The sequence below is a fragment of the Somniosus microcephalus genome, chromosome 4 (genome assembly GCF_052327205.1).
Source record: "Somniosus microcephalus isolate GS21.2 chromosome 4, FLI_Smic_1.0, whole genome shotgun sequence".
NCBI classification, from domain to species: domain Eukaryota; kingdom Metazoa; phylum Chordata; class Chondrichthyes; order Squaliformes; family Somniosidae; genus Somniosus; species Somniosus microcephalus.
In genome coordinates, this window is record NC_140990.1 from 113681646 (window position 1) to 113698558 (window position 16913).

Below are 16913 nucleotides of genomic sequence, written 5' to 3' on the forward strand. Positions count from 1 at the left end.
TCATTTCTGGTATCATCCTTGTAAATCTTCTCTGCACGCTCTCCAGTGCCTCTATATCCTTTTTATAATATGACGACCAGAATTGTACGCAGTGCTCCAAGTGTGGTCTAACCAAGGTTCGATACAAGTTTAGCATAACTTCACTACTTTTCCATTCTATAACAATTCAATTCTATAACAATCGATCCCAATAATTTAACCCAATAACTGCAATATACGATGTCTGCCGATAACGGGAGATAAATTCTTAAAACTGCTGGATCTCTTGCTCTGCCATCAACCTCTTTTCAAACTGGAGCTGGCATTGCCTAATATGGTCGTCTCTGGCTACTGCACAGTCCAGAGACACAAGTCTGCATTTTCTTCAACACACATCAACAACGTTAGAAGCAGGTAAAAACACTGTGGCTTTCCTGGGGCAGCACAAACCACTAGTCTCCAGATTTTTCTTATCCCAACATCATATTTCTGATCGAAACATTCTATGATGAAAATGTCCAAGACCAGTTGGTTGCAAACACCAGCTGTTGCTCAGTGAAATCTCTCTCTCTCTCTAATGATACCAACCACATTTTCCCCGATATCGAATGAACTAAACATGGACACCTTTCAGAAGCTGAATTAACCGAGGTCCATATGCCAAAACCCCTCTCATCTTCCATTCATTTCAATTGAAAGGAAACCGACAGATTGGACCAGTCAGGATTTGAAAGATATTTACAACAGAATCGAGATGTTCTTAGAGTCGGGATCTTTCTCTACTCTGTCCACTCGAAGAGTTAGATAACAGACTTTCTCCTGTGAATATAGAGCTGGGGTATTGGGCCATGATATGTTCACTTGTTCATCTTGTTGACTCTAAATCTTTGCCAATTATTTGATGTGATCTGTTTACTTGTACGTATTTTTTTTAAATACACTTGCTGAGTGGATTCAAATTCAAATTGAAAGCAGGTTTGCAGGCGTGATGCTCTATTCACACATCGAAGGTGAGAGAGATGCTGTGGGACACACGCTAAGTCCAGTAGCTGAAAGTGATTAACAGACTGGGTTTTGTGTTTGGTGAACCGACGAATGTTACCGAGACCTTCCCTGGATACCAACGGTAGGAGACGCACTCTGGAAGGTATGGGGAGCTGGGACTTGTCCATGACAGTAACCGAAGGTATGCGAACTGAAATAATCTCGAGTTCGAAAGGAGAAAAGGCTCAAAAATGGAGCAGTCAGTAACAGGACATCAGTTAGTCTCCTCTTATCTTGGAGACATCAAATATCGACATACTGTGTTATTTAAAATATCAAAATATTAAACTCCGGCCCAGTTACAGGGGTTATTAACATCAGCAGAAACAAACTCCAAATGTCAGAATGAACATGATTCAGTCGGGATGTGATTAACATCAGCAATAAACAGCAGAATCCAACCCCTGCAGTCACTTGTGAACACGCTGGTGTCTCAGCAGGTGGGATGAACAAGTTAATTCCTTCCCATACTTAGAGCAGGTGAACGGCCTCTCCCCAGAGTGAACTCGCTGGTGTCACTGGTGGGATGAACAAGTGAATCCCTTCCCACAGACAGAGCAGGTGAACGGCCTCTCCCCAAAGTGAACTCGCTGGTGTGTCAGAAGGTTGGATGACTGAGTGAATCTTTTCCCACAGACATAGCAGGTGAACGGCCTCTCCCCAGAGTGAACTCGCTGGTGTGTCAGAAGGTTGGAAGACTGAGTGAATCTCTTCCCACAGACAGAGCAGGTGAACGGCCTCTCCCCAGAGTGAACTCGCTGGTGTCTCAGCAGGTGGGATGACCGAGTGAATCCATTTCCACATGGAGCAGGTGAACGTTCTCTCCCCAGTGTGGACTCTCTGGTGTTTCAGCAGGCTGGATGAAAGAGTGAACCCCTTCCCACAGACAGAGCAGGTGACCGGCCTCTCCCCGGTGTGAACTCGCTGGTGTCTCCGATGGTGGGATGAGTTATTGAATCCCTTCCCACACACGGAGCAAGTGAACGGACTCTCCCCAGTGTGAACTCGCTGGTGTTTCAGCAGGTTGGATGACTGAGTGAATCCCTTCCCACACTCAGAGCAGGTGAACTGCCTCTCCCCAGTGTGAACTCGCTGGTGTCTCAGATGGTGGGATGAATTATTGAATCCCTTCCCACACACGGAGCAGGTGAACGGCTTCTCCCCAGTGCGAACTCGCTGGTGTGTCAGCAGGCAGGATGACAAAGTGAATCCCTTGCCACACTCAAAGCAGGTGAACGGTCTCTCCCCAGTGTGTACTCGCTGGTGAGTTAGAAAGTTGGATGAACAAGTGAATCCCTTCCCACACTCAGAGCAGATGTACGGCCTCTCCCCGGTGTGGCTGCGCCGATGAATTGCCAGCTCAGACGGGTAATTGAATCCCTTCCCACAATCCCCACATTTCCAAGGTTTCTCCGTGGTGCGGGTGTCCTTGTGTCTCTCCAGGTTGGACGATCAGTTGAAGCCTCGTCCACACATAAAACACATGTACGGTTTCTCCCCGCTATGAATGGAGCGATGTTTTTTTAGGCTGTGCAACTTGTTAAAGCTCTTTCCACAGGCAGTGCACTGGAACACTCTCACTCGGGCGTGTGCGTCTCGATGCTTTTCCAGTCACACTGATGTTTGAAATCTTTTCTCACAGACAGAACAGAAACATTTCTCCTTCCACATTCAAAGGCCGATGATATTCTGGCCCTGATGAATCGAGTGACTGTCAGATCTTGACGTGATGGTTAGTTTGTGTTTCTCGTCTGCAAATCCACCCCTTCTAATACCCTGTAAAAGGAGTTTACAACACTCATGACTGTAAATACAGGATAGAAATTCAGAGAAGAAAATTCTAGTTTCATTGGAACATTCTTTCCTCTCTTGTTCCCCCAAAGCTGCAAATCCCCCTCCCGCACATTGTCCCTCTGCCCTGCGTTAAAATCCAAAATTATCGCACATCTGAACACAGCTTGTCTTCTGCTCCCAGTTTTCTCCCCTACCATTGGCACTCACTGGTTCTCCTCCCCTGAAGGTGCTGACCCTGGCTGGGTTCATTTCTATGCTCACTGGTTTCACTCCCTCTCCTCCCCTGAAGGTGCTGACTCTGGCTGGGTTCAGTTCTACACTCACTGGTTCCCCTCTTTCTCCCCTGAAGGTGCTGACTCTGGCTGGGTTCAGTTCTACAGTCACTGGTTCCCCTTCCTGACCTCCCCTGAGGGTGTTGACTCTGGCTGAGTTCAGTTCTACATTCTCTGGTTCCCCTCTCTCTCGATCCCTGAAGGTGCTGACTCCGCCTGGGTTCAGTTCACTCACTGGTTCCCCTCCCTCTCCTCCCCTGAAGGTGCTGACTCTGCCTGGGTTCCGCTCACTCACTGGTTCCCCTCCCTCTCCTCCACTGAAGGTGCTGTCTCTGCCTGGGATCAGTTCTACAATCACTGGTTCCCCTCCCTCTCCTCCCTTTATGGTGCTGACTCTGGCTGGGTTCAGTTCTACGCTCACTGGTTCTCCTCTCTCTCCTCCCCTGAAGGTGCTGAGTCTGCCTAGGTTCAGTTCCACACAAATACAAAAAGAAAATACTGCAGATGCTGGAAATCTGAAATAATAAACAGAAAATGCTGCAGACAATCAGCAGATCAAGCAGCATAAACGTTTCAGGTCGATGACCTTTCATCCAGTTCTGACCTGGGGGGGGGGGTCTGGTAAAGTAAGGATGATACCAATCGACTGCATCAGGGCATAGAAAGGCTTGCAGAATGGGCAGACAAGTGGTAGATGAAATTTAATACAGAGAAGTGTGAGGTGATGCATTTTGGCAGAAGGAACAGGGAGAGGCAATATACACTTAATGGCACAGTTTCAAAGAGTGTGCAGGGGCAGAGGGACCTGGGAGTTAATGTGCATAGGTCCCTGAAGGTGGCAGGACATATTGAGAGAGTGGTTAACAAAGCCTATGGGATGTTGGGCTTAATAAATAGAGGTATTGAGTACAAAAGTAGAGAAGTTATGCTGAACCTTAATAAAGAGCTGATTAGGCCACAACTGGAGTATTGCGTCCAGTTCTGGTCACCACACTTTAGGAAGGATGTGAAGGCCCTTGAGAGGGTGCAGAGGAGATTTACCAGAATGGTTCCAGGGTTGGAGGATCTTAGTTGCAAGGACAGGTTGGAGCAGCTGGATTTGTTTTCATTAGGGCAAAGGAGGTTGAGGGTGATTTGATAGAGGTGTACAACATTATGATGGGTTTTTGGATAGGCTAGACAGGGAAAGGCTGTTCCCACTAGTTGATGCTACAAGGACTAGGGGGACATCGATTTAAGGTTTTGGGCAAGAGATACAAGGGAGATGTGAGGAAAAACCTTTTTATGCAGGGAGTTGCGAGTGCCTGGAATTCGCTGCCGACGTAAGTGGTGGAAGCGGAGACACTCAATGTTTACAAGGGGAGACTGGATAGGCATTTCAGGGAAATAAACTTGCAGGGCTACGGGGTTCGAGCGGGGTAATGCGAATGACTGGATTGCTGTACAGAGAGCCGGCACGGACTCGATGGGCCAAATGACCTCCTCTGTGTCATTAAGACTCGATGATTCCTCCTCTGAAGGTGCTGAGTCTGGCTATGTTCAGTTCGACACTCACTGGTTCCCCTCCCTCTCCTCGCTTGAATGTGCTGACTCTGGTTGGGTTCAGTTCTACACTCACTGGTTCACCCTCGCATCCCCTGAAGGTGCTGACACTGGCTGGGTTCAGTTCCACACTCACAAGTTCCCCTCCCTCTCCTCCCCTGAAGGTGCTGACACTGGCTGGGTTCAGTTAACTTACTGGTTCCCCTCCCTCTCCTCCCCTAAAGGTGCTGACTCTGGCTGGGTTCAGTTCTACACTCAGTGGTTCCCCGCCCTCTCCTCCCCTGAAGGTGCTGACTCTGGCTGGGTTCAGTTCACTCACTGGTACCCCTCCCTCTCCTCCCCTGAAGGTGCTGCCTCTGGCTGGGTTCAGTTCACTCACTGGTTCCCCTCCCTCTCCTCCCCTGAAGGTGCTGACTCTGGCTGGGTTCAGTTCACTCACTGGTTCCCCTTCCTCTCCTCCCGTTAAGGTGCAGACTCTGGCTGGGTTCAGTTCTACACTAATACAAAAAGAAAATACTGCAGATGCTGGATATCTGAAATAAAAACAGAAAATGCTGGAGACACTCAGCAGATCAGGCAGCATCTGTGAAGAGAGAAACAGAGTAAACGTTTCAGGTCGATGACCTTTCATCCAATTCTGACCTGAGGGGGTCTGGCAAAGTGAGGATGATATCAATCGACTGCAACAGGACATAGAAAGACTCGCAGAATGGGCAGACAAGTGGTAGATGGAATTTAATACAGAGAAGTGTGAGGTGATGCATTTTGGCAGAAGGATCAGGGAGAGGCAATATACACTTAATGGCACAGTTTTAAACAGTGTGCAGGGACAGAGGGACCTGGGAGTTTATGTGCATAGATCCCTGAAGGCGGCAGGACATATTGAGAGAGTGTTAACAAAGCATTGGGGTGTTGGGCTTAATAAATAGAGGTATTGAGTACAAAAGTAGAGAAGTTATGCTGAACCTTTATAAAGCGCTGATTAGGCCACAACTGGAGTATTGCCTCCAGTTCTGGTCACCACACTTTAGGAAGGATGTAAAGGCACTTGAGAGGGTGCAGAGGAGATTTACCAGAATGGTTCCAGGGTTGGAGGATCTTAGTTACAAGGACAGGTTGCAGCAGCTGGATTTGTTTTCATTAGGGCAGAGGTTGAGGGTGATTTGATAGAGGTGTACAACATTATGATGGGTTTGGATAGGCTAGACAGGGAAAGGCTGTTCCCACTAGTTGATGCTACAAGGACTAGGGGCCACAGATTCAAGGTTTTGGGCAAGAGCTACAGGGGGATGTGAGGAAAAACCTTTTTATGCAGGGAGTGGTGAGGGCCTGGAATTCGCTTCCGACGTAAGTGGTGGAAGCGGAGACACTCAATGTTTACAAGGGGGGACTGGATAGGCATTTGAGGGAAATAAACTTGCAGGGCTATGGGGTTCGAGCGGGGGAATGGGACTGACTGGATTGCTGTACAGAGAGCCGGCCCGGACTCGATGGGCCAAATGACCTCCTCTGTGTCATTAAGACTCTATGACTCCTCCTCTGAAGGTGCTGACTCTGGCTATGTTCAGTTCCACACTAACTGGTTCCCCTCCCTCTCCTCCCCTGAAGGTGCTGACTCTGGCTGGGTTCAGTTCTACACCTACTGGTTCCCCTCTCTCTCCTCCCCTGAAGGTGCTGACTCTGGCTGGGTTCAGTTCTACACTCACTGGTTCCCCTCCCTCTCCTCCCCTGAAAGTGCTGACTCTGGCTGGGTTCAGTTCTACACTCACTGGTTCCCCTCCCTCTCCTCCCCTGAAGGTGCTGACTCTGGCTGGGTTCAGTTCACTCACTGGTTCCCCTCCCTCTCTTTAAAAGGCTATAAAAGGCTCCAGAAATCAGGTAAGGCCTCAGAGCGTCGGCAGGAATTCAGCGGTGGCAGCGGGGCTATAAAAAGGCTCCAGAGACCAGGTAAGGCGTACCAGTCTCCGAACTCGGAACTCAGAGGGAAGGAGAGCAGTAAAAAATAATCGAAGTGCGACGTCACCAGAAAGCAGGTAAGTGATTGTTTGGTGAGTATTTCTCTCTTTTTAAACTTAAACTCTGCGGTTTATAGTTTCTAAGGTGTGATATGCATCATCTAGAATCAGGGCAGAGGGTATTTAAAAATAATATTGATAAATTTAATTAATTACATAGAATGGGAGAGCAGGTGATGTGTTACTGCTGCAATGTGTGGGAGCTGGTGGACACCATTGATGCTCATGGTGATCACATTTGCAGTAAGTGTTGGCTGCTCGAGGAATTCTGGCTCCGTGTTGATGAGCTGGAGTCCAAGCTTCAAACACTGCGACACATCAGGGAGGGGGAGAGTTACCTGGACTCTGTGTTCCAAGAAGTAGTCACACCAATTAGATTAACTAATTCAGATGTAGTCCGTGGTCAGGGACAGGAGGGTGTGACTATGAGTGAGGCAGGTACGGGGCTCCAGGAGGTAGTGTTGGAGGAGCCGCAGCCCTTGCTCTTGTCCAACAGGTTCGAGGCTCTTACTCCCTGTGAGGACAGGAGCAGGGACTGCAGGGAGGATGAGCAACCTGGCCACAGCACCGTGGAACAGGTGGCGATTCAAGTGGGGGGAGTAAAAAGAAATGTTGTAGTGGTAGGGGATAGTATCATAAGGGGGATAGATAGGGTTCTTTGCAGCCAAGAGCGAGAGTCCCGAAGGTTGTGTTGCCTGCCCGGTGCCAGGGTTAAGGACATCTCCTCTGGGCTGGAGAGAAACTTGGAGTGGGAGGGGGAGGATCCAGTTGTCGTGGTCCATGTTGGTACCAACGACATAGATAGATAAGGAAAGAGGTTCTGCTAAGGGAGTATGAGCAGCTAGGGGCCAAATTAAAAAGCAGAACCACAAGGGTAATAATCTCTGGATTACTACCTGAGCCACGAGCAAATTTGGCTAGGGTAAATAAAATCAGAGAGTTAAATGCGTGGCTGAAAGACTGGTGTGGTAGAAATGGGTTTTGCTTCTTGGGACACTGGCACTAGTACTGGGACAGGAGAGAGCTGTTCCGTTGGGACGAACTTCACTTGGCCAGTGCTGGGACTAGAATCCTGGCAAATCGAATAACTAGGGCTGTAGAGAGAGCTTTAAACTAATTCGTCGGGGGGGAGGATTCAAGAGAGCAAAAAATAAAAATGTCAGCGGAGAAGGCAATAGAGGAAAGTAGCAGTGGGGAAATTAAAAACCAGAGCGTGTCAGGAAGGGACAGAATATATAAAGGTAAAATAGTAAAGAGGGTAAAAGCAGGAATAAATTGTCACAAAACATATTTAAAAGTTCTTTATCTGAATGCACGCATTTGTAACAAAATAGATGAGTTGACGGTACAAATAACTACATATGGGTATGATCGGGTGGCCTTTACAGAAACATGGCTGCGAGGTGACCATGACTGGGAACTAAACATCCAGGGGTATTTGACTATTAGGAAGGACAGGCAGGAAGGAAAGTGAGGTGGGGTGGCTATGTTAATAACGGATGGAATCACTGCAATAGTGAGAAATGATATTGGGTCAAAGGATCAGGAAAGTGAAACAGTTTGGGTGGAGATCAGGAATAATAAGGGGGAAAAGTCACTGGTGGGCGTAGTCTATAGGCCTCCTAACAGTTGCAACTCTATTGGTAGGAGTATAAATCAAGAAATAGTTGGGGCTTGTAATAAGGGAACAGATATAATCATGGGAGATTTTAACTTTCATATTGACTGGACAAATCAAATTGGGCAGGGCAGCCTTGAGGAAGAGTTCATAGAGTGCATTAGGGACGGGTTCCTTGAGCAGTATGTTACTGAACCAACCAGGGGGCAGGCAATCTTAGATCTGGTCCTGTGTAATGAAACAGGATTAATAAAAAATGTCCTAGTAAAGGTTCCCCTTGGAATGAGTGACCATAACATGGTTGAGTTCCAAATTCAGTTGGAGGGTGAGAGAGTTGGATCTCAAATCAGCGTACTAAGCTTAAATAAAGGAGACTATGAAGGTATGAGAGCAGAGTTGACTAAAGTGGACTGGGAAATAGATTAAGGTGTAAGGTGGTACAGGAGCAGTGGTGTACATTCAAGGAGATATTTCACAACATTCAGAAAAATATATTCCACTGAATAAAAAGGGGCGTAAAAGAAAAGACAGCCATCCGTGGCAAATAAAGTAATAAAGGATAGTATCCGACTAAAAACACGGGCATATAAAGTAGCCAAATCTAGTGGGAGGATAAAAGATTGGGAAGCATTTAAAAGCCAGCAAAGAATAACTAAAAGATTAATTAAGAAAGGGAAGATAGATTATGAAAGTAAACTAGCAAAAAATATAAAAACAGATAGCAAGAGTTTCTACAGTTATATAAAAAGAAAAAGGGTGGCTAAAGAGAATGTTGGTCCCTTAGAGGACGACACCGGGAAATTAGTAGTGGGGAACATGGAGATGGCAATTACGCTGAACAAATATTTTGTTTCAGTCTTTACAGTAGAGGACATTAAAAATATCCCAACACTGGACAAACAGGAGGCTATAGGAGGGGAGGAGCTAAACATGATTAAAATCACTAAGGAGATGGTACTCGGTAAGATAATGGGACTTACGGCGGATAAATCCCCTGGACCTGATGGCTTACATCCTAGGGTCTTGAGAGAAGTAGCGGTAGGGATTGCAGATGCATTGTTGGGAATTTTCCAAAACTCCCTGGATTCAGGAAAGGTCCCAGCAGATTGGAAAACTGCTAATGTAACGCCCTTATTTAAAAAGGGAGGTAGACAAAAGGCTGGAAACTATAGACCAGTTAGCCTAACATCTGTGGTTGGTAAAATGTTGGAGTCCATTATTAAGGAAGCAGTAACAGGACAGCATAATTTAATCGGACAGAGTCAGCATGGTTTTATGAAAGGGAAATCATGCTTGACAAATTTGCTCGAATTCTTTGAGGACGTAACAAACAGGATGGATAAAGGGGAACCAGTGGATGTGGTGTATTTGGACTTCCAAAAGGCATTTGACAAGATGCCACACAAAAGATTACTGCACAAGATAAAAAATCACAGGATTGGGGGTAATATACTGGCATGGGTGGAAGATTGGCTATCTAACAGAAAAGAGAGTTGGGATAAATGTTTCATTCTCGGGCTGGCAATCAGTAACTAGTGGTGTTCCGCAGGGGTCAGTACTGGGACCCCAACTCTTTACAATCTATATTAACGATTTGGAGGAGGGGACCAAGTGCAACGTATCCAAGTTTGCCGACGATACAAAGATGGGAGGGAAAGCAGTGAGTGAGGAGGGCATAAAAAACCTGCAAAAGGACATAGACAGGCTAAGTGAGTGGGCAAAAATTTGGCAGATGGAATATAATGTTGGAAAGTGTGAGGTTATGCACTTTGGCAGAAAAAATCAAAGAGCAAGTTATTATCTAAATGGAAAGAAACTGCAAAGTGCTGCAGTACAAACGGATCTGGGGGTCCTGGTGCATGAAACACAGAAGGTTAGTATGCAGGTGCAGCAGGTGATCAGGAAGGCCAATGGAATCTTGGCTTTTATTGCAAGGGGGATGGAGTATAAAAGCAGGGAAGTCTGGCTTCAGTTATACAGGGTACTGGTGAGGCCACACCTGGAATACTGCGTAGTTTTGGTTTCCATATTTAAGAAAAGATATACTTGCTCTCGAGGCAGTTCAGAGAAGGTTCACTCAGCTAATTCCAGAGATGAGGGGGTTGACTTATGAGGAATTCAGAAGAATGAGAGGCGATCTTATCGAAACATATAAGATTGCGAGGGGGCTTGATCGGGTGGATGCGGGGAGGATGTTTCCACTGATGGGTGAGACTGGAACTAGGGGGGCATAATCTTAGAATAAAGGGCTGCCGTTTCAAAACTGAGATGAGGAGAAACTTCTTCACTCAGAGGGTAGTAAATCGATGGAATTTGCTACCTCAGAGAACTGTGGAAGCTGCAACATTAAATAAATTTAAAACGGAGATAGACAGTTTCCTAGCTGATAAGGGAATTAAGGGTTATGGGGAGCGGGCAGGGAAGTAGACGTGAGTCTAGGGTCGGATCAGCCATGATCCTTTTGAATGGCGGAGCAGGCCCGAGGGTCAGTATGGCCTACTCCTGCTCCTACTTCTTATGTTCTTATCTTATGTTCCTCCCCTGAAGGTGCTGACTCTGGCTGGGCTCAGTTCTACAGTCACTGGATCCCCTTCCTCTCCTCCCCTGAAGGTGCTGACTCTGGCTGGGTTCAGTTATACCGTCACTGATTCCCCTCTCTCTCCACCCCTGATGGTGCTGACTCTGCCTGGGTTCAGTTCTACACTCACTGGTTGCCCTCCCTCTCCTCCCTTTATGGCGCTGACTCTGGCTGGGTTCAGTTCTACACTCTCTGGTTCTCCTCTCTCTCTGCTCCCCTGAAGGTGCTGACTCTGGCTAGGTTCAGTTCTACACTAATACGAAAAGAAAATACTGCAGATGCTGGATATCTGAAATAAAAACAGAAAATGCTGGAGACACTCAGCAGATCAGGCAGCATTTGTGAAGAGAGAAACAGAGTAAACGTTTCAGGTCGATGACCTTTCATCCAGTTCTGGCCTGGGGGGGTCTGGCAAAGTGAGGATGATACCAATCGACTGCAACAGGACATAGAAAGGCTCGCAGAATGGGCAGACAAGTGGTAGATGGAATTTAATACAGAGAAGTGTGAGGTGATGCATTTTGGCAGAAGGAACAGGGAGAGGCAATATACACTTAATGGCACAGTTTTAAAGAGTGTGCAGGGACAGAGGGACCTGGGAGTTAATGTGCATAGGTCCCTGAAGGTGGCAGGACATATTGAGAGAGTGGTTAACAAAGCATATGGGATGTCGGGCTTAATAAATAGAGGTATTGAGTACAAAAGTACAGAAGTTATGCTGAACCTTTATAAAGCGCTGATTAGGCCACAACTGGAGTATTGCGTCCAGTTCTGGTCACCACACTTTAGGAAGGATGTGAAGGCACATGAGAGGGTGCAGAGGTGTTTTACCAGAATGGTTCTGGGGTTGGAGGATCTTAGTTACAAGGACAGGTTGGAGAAGCTGGATTTGTTTTCATTTGAGCAAAGTAGGTTAAGGGTGATTTGATAGAGGTGTACAAGATTATGATGGGTTTGGATAGGCGAGACGGGGAAAGGCTGCTCCCACTAGTTGATGCTACAGGGACTAGAAGGACACAGATTTAAGGTTTTGGGCAAGAGATACAAGGGAGATGTGAGGAAAAACGTTTTTATGCAGGGAGTGGCGAGGGCCTGGAATTCGCTGCCGATGGAAGTGGTGGAAGCGGAGACACTCAATGTTTACAAGGGGAGACTGGATAGGCACTCGAGGGAAATAAACTTGCAGGGCTACGACGTTCAAGCGGGGGAATGGGGCTGAATGGACTGCTGTACAGAAAGCCGGCAAGGACTCGATGGGCCAAATGACCTCCTCTGTGTCATTAAGACTCTATGACTCCTCCTCTGAAGGTGCTGACTCTGGCTATGTTCAGTTCCACACTAACTGGCTCCCCACCCTCTCCTCCCCTGAAGGAGCTGGCCCTGGCTGTGTTCAGTTCCCTCGCTGGTTCCCCTCCCTCTCCTCCCCTGAAGGTGCTGACTCTGGTTGGGTTCAGTTCTACATTCATTGGTTCCCCTCCCTCCTCCCCTGAAGCTGCTGACTCTGGCTGGGTTCAGTTCACTCACTGGTTCACCTCCCTCTCCTCCCCTGAATGTGCTGACTCTGGCTGGGTTCAGTTCACTCACTGGTTCCCCCCTCCTCCCCTGAAGGTGCAGATTCTGACTGGGTTCAGTTCCACACTCACTGGTTCCGCTCCCTCTCCTCCCCTGAAGGTGCCGACTCTGGCTGGGTTCAGTTCTACACTCACTGGTTCCCCTCTCTCTCCTCCCCTGAAGGTACTGACTCTGGCTGGGTTCAGTTCCCTCACTAGTTCCCCTCCCTCTCCTCCCCTGAAGCGGCTGACTCTGGCCGGGTTCAGTTCTACACTCACTGGTTCCCCTCCCTCCTCCCCTGAAGGTGCTGACTCTGGCTGGGTTCAGTTCTACACTCACTGGGACCCTGAAGCCTCGCCCACCAATGGTTACTTTGCAAACATGGCCGCGCATGTGCTATACCGCTCACTGAAGCAAAATTGTGACACACAAAACTTCAGCTTTCCTTTACAAAGATGGTCACCGTTAAATCAACAGAAAATGCTGGAAAAACTCAGCAGGTCAGGCAACATCCGTGGAGAGAAATTTGAGTTGACGTTTCGGGTTTGACCCTTCTTCAAAACTGGAGAGAAAAGGAACTGGATCGAAGGCAGGGCTGCGATCGTACAAAAGAATAAAAGAACCAAAAGAAGTAAAAGAGATTAGAAGCTAGACGAGATGGTAATAGGCTGGGATTAGGTGTAAAGTGTACTGGCAGGGCAAAAGATAGCTGCCAGGTGTGAGAGAGAAACAAAAGGAAAGGGGGGGGGGAGGAAAGGAGTGGAAAAATATAAGTAAAAATGAAATAGGGGCCGAGGTTATGATCTGAAATTGTTGAACTCGATATTGAGACCGGAAGGCTGCAGAGTGCCTAATCGGAAGATGAGGTGCTGTTCCTCGAGTTTACGTTGAGCTTCCGTGGAACAGTACAAGAGGCCAAGGACGGTGAGGTCCGAGTGGAAATGGAGCGGTGAATTAAAATGACAGGCAACCGGAAGCTCGGGGTCACCCTTACGGACTGAATGGAGGTGTTCAGCAAAGCGGTCACCCAATCTGCGTTTGGTCTCCCCAATGTAGAGGAGACCGCATCGTGAGCAGCGAATACAGTATACTAGATTGCGAGAAGTACAAGTAAATCGCTGTTTCACCTGGAAGGGGTGTTTGGGGCCCTGGACAATGGGGAGGGGGGAGGTATAGGGGCAGGTGTTACATCTGCTCCGCTTGCACGGGAAGGTGCCAGGCGAAGGGGAAGGGCTGTTTGGGGTGATAGAGGAGTGGACTGGGGTGTCTCGGAGAGAGCGGTCCCTGCGGAATGCTGAAAGGGGAGGAGGAGGGGAAGATACGTTTGGTGGTGGGATCACTTTGGAGGTAGTGGAAATGCCGGAGGATGATCCGTTGAATGTGGAGGCTGGTGGGGTGAAAGGTGAGGACAAGGGGAACCCTATCGTGGTTCCGGGAGGGAGGGGCAGGGGTGAGGGCAGAGGTGCGGGAGATAGAACTGACACGGTCGAGGGCAGTGTCAACCACGGTAGAGGGGAATCCTCGGTTGCGGAAAAAGGAAGACTTGTCTGAAGCACTGGTGTGGAAGGCGGCATCGTCGGAGCAGATACGGCGGAGGCGGAGAAACTGGGAGAATGGAATAGAGTCCTTACAGGAAGCGGGGTGGGAGGAAGTATCATCCAGGTAGCTGTGGGAGTCAGTGGGCTTGTCGTAAATATTGGTCGATAACCTATCCCCAGAGATGGAGATGGAGAAGTCGAGTCCCCTCCCTCCCGGAACCACGATAGGGTTCCCCTTGTCTTCACCTTTCACCCCACCAGCCTCCACATTCAACGGATCATCCTCCGGCATTTCCGCTACCTCCAAAGTGATCCCACCACCAAACGTATCTTCCCCTCCCCTCCCCTTTCAGCATTCCACAGGGACCGCCCTCTCCGAGACACCCCAGTCCACTGCTCTATCACCCCAAACAGCCCTTCCCCTTCGCCTGGCACCTTCCTGTGCAAGCGGAGGAGATGTAACACCTGCCCCTATACCTCCCCCCTCCCCACTGTCCAGGGCCCCAAACACCCCTTCCAGGTGAAACAGCGATTTACTTGTACTTCTCGCAATCTAGTATACTGTATTCGCTGCTCACGATGCGGTCTCCTCTACATTGGGGAGACCAAATGCAGATTTGGTGACCGCTTTGCGGAGCACCTCCGTTCAGTCCGTAAGGGTGACCCCGAGCTTCCGGTCGCCTGTCATTTCAATTCACCGCTCCATTCCCACTCGGACCTCACCGTCCTTGGCCTCTTGTACTGTTCCACGGAAGCTCAACGTAAACTCGAGGAACAGCACCTTATCTTCCGATTAGGTACTCTGCAGCCTTCTGCTCTCAATATCGAGTTCAACAATTTCAGATCATAACCTCGGCCCCTATTTCATTTTTACTTATATTTTTCCACTCCTTTCCTCCCCCCCCCTTTCCTTTTGTTTCTCTCTCACACCTGGCAGCTATCTTTTGCCCTGCCAGTATACTTTACACCTAATCCCAGCCTATTACCATCTCGTCTAGCTTCTAATCTCTTTTACTTCTTTTGGTTCTTTTATTCTTTTGTCCGATCGCAGCCCTGCCTTCGATCCAGTTCCTTTTCTCCCCAGTTTTGAAGAAGGGTCAAACCCGAAACGTCAACTCAAATTTCTCTCCACGGATGTTGCCTGACCTGCTGAGTTTTTCCAGCATTTTCTGTTGTTATTTCGGATTTCCAACATCTGCAGTATTTTGCTCTCGTACTAGTGGTCACCGTTAACCTGGGCCTAATATGGGAAAAAGCCTCGGAGCTGCATACGGGGAACCTGAAGGTTCTCAATCGGGGTTTGCGGCCTACGCTAGGTGTTTATGAAGCTCACCCGGCGAGTGCGTTACCTCCCTGCACCCGTAATCGGCGCGAAAACCACGTCTCCACGCTCTGTCCGTTTCCACCACTTGCCTGGGTCTGATCATAGTGACACTGCGCATGCTCCAACTACAGGCGGGCAATGCGCCTGCGCACTGGCCTCCTCCAGTGTCAATGGGCACATTGTCCCCGTGGGGCATGCTGGGGAACAGCGCTGTCATTGTGAATGGAGAATGAGTTTCTGTGATCCCACTGAGAGAAACTTTATCAATAAATCCGGGCGTTGTGCCATGGTTCAGTCCTGGATGTGATTAATAACAGAATCCAAACCCCTGTAGTCACATGTGAACTCACTGGAGTCTAAGCAGGTTGGGTGAATTTCTTCCCACACACAGGATATTGAAACAGTCTCTCTCCAGTATCAATGCGCTGATCGTGCATCAGCTGCTTTGAACTTTGAAAGTTTTTCTCACAATCAGAGTATTTGCAGCAACTGTTCTCAATGTGGACACTCAGGAGTATCAACAGCTGAGACAACGGAGTCAATCCCTTCCCATACGTGAAGTATCTAAGCCGTCCCTCTCCGGTGTGACTGCTGTGTCAGTAAATGTGATGATCGATTGAATCCCTTTCCACTTACAGAGCAGTGAATGCATTGTCCCCATTAATCTCTTTCCACACTCACCTGGTGAACTGTTTCGATGAGTTTGCCCCTCATACGGGCAACTGAATCCATTCCCACTGTCCCCACATTTACATTGTTGATTCAGGTGGGTGTACGAGTCTCACAGGCTAGACGATTTGCTAAAGGTGGACCCACACATAACATGTGTGCTGTTTCACCCCGCTGTGATTGTTGTTCTTTTCCTTCCATATCCAAATGCCAAAGATATTCAGCTCCTGATGAATCCAGTGAATCTGTCAGATCTTGAAGTGATGCTTGGTTCGAGTTTCCATCTGCAGATCCTCCCCTTATAATACCCTGCAAATGGTGGTTACAAAATGATAGAAATTCGGAACAGACAAAGCTTGTCCCTACACATTTTTTTTCACTTCTGACCCTCCTGAACTGTAAATTCTCGATTTTAAAAACTCTACCTCCATCCTTACTGTCTAAAAACAACATTCATGACACCATCTGTTATTTTGTTTCTCCCCTTCTCTCCAGAGGAACTGAATCTGGCTGAGTGCAACAACAACTTGTACTTATATAGCGCCTTTAATATTGTAAAACGTCCCAAGGTGCTGCACAGGAGGGTTATAAGACAAAAAAATTGACATCGAGCCACATAAAGATGACCATTAGGGCAGATGACCAAAAGATTGGTCAAAGAGGTAAGTTTTAAGGTGCATCTTAAAGGAGAGGTAGCGAGGTGGCGAGGTTTAGGCAAGGAATTCCAGAGCTGAGTATCGAGGCAACAGAAGGCATGGCCACCAATGGTTGAGCAATTATACTCAGGGATGCTCAAGAGGGCAGAATTAGAGGAGCGCAGATATCTCGTTGGCATTATGGGGCTGAAGGAGATTACAGAGATAGGAAGGGGCAAGACCATGGAGGGATTTGAAAACAAGGATGAGAATTTTGAAATTGAGGCATTGCTTAACCGGGAGCCAATGTAGGTCAGCGAGCACAGGGTTGATGGATGAACAGGACTTGGTGCG

General features: G+C 48.0%; 1 pseudogene; it reads right to left on the minus strand.

Annotated features, from left to right (window-relative positions):
- Window positions 1–1323: 1323 nt before the first annotated feature.
- Window positions 1324–16913, minus strand: part of LOC147119677 (uncharacterized) — a 95813-nt pseudogene continuing 80223 nt past the window's right edge.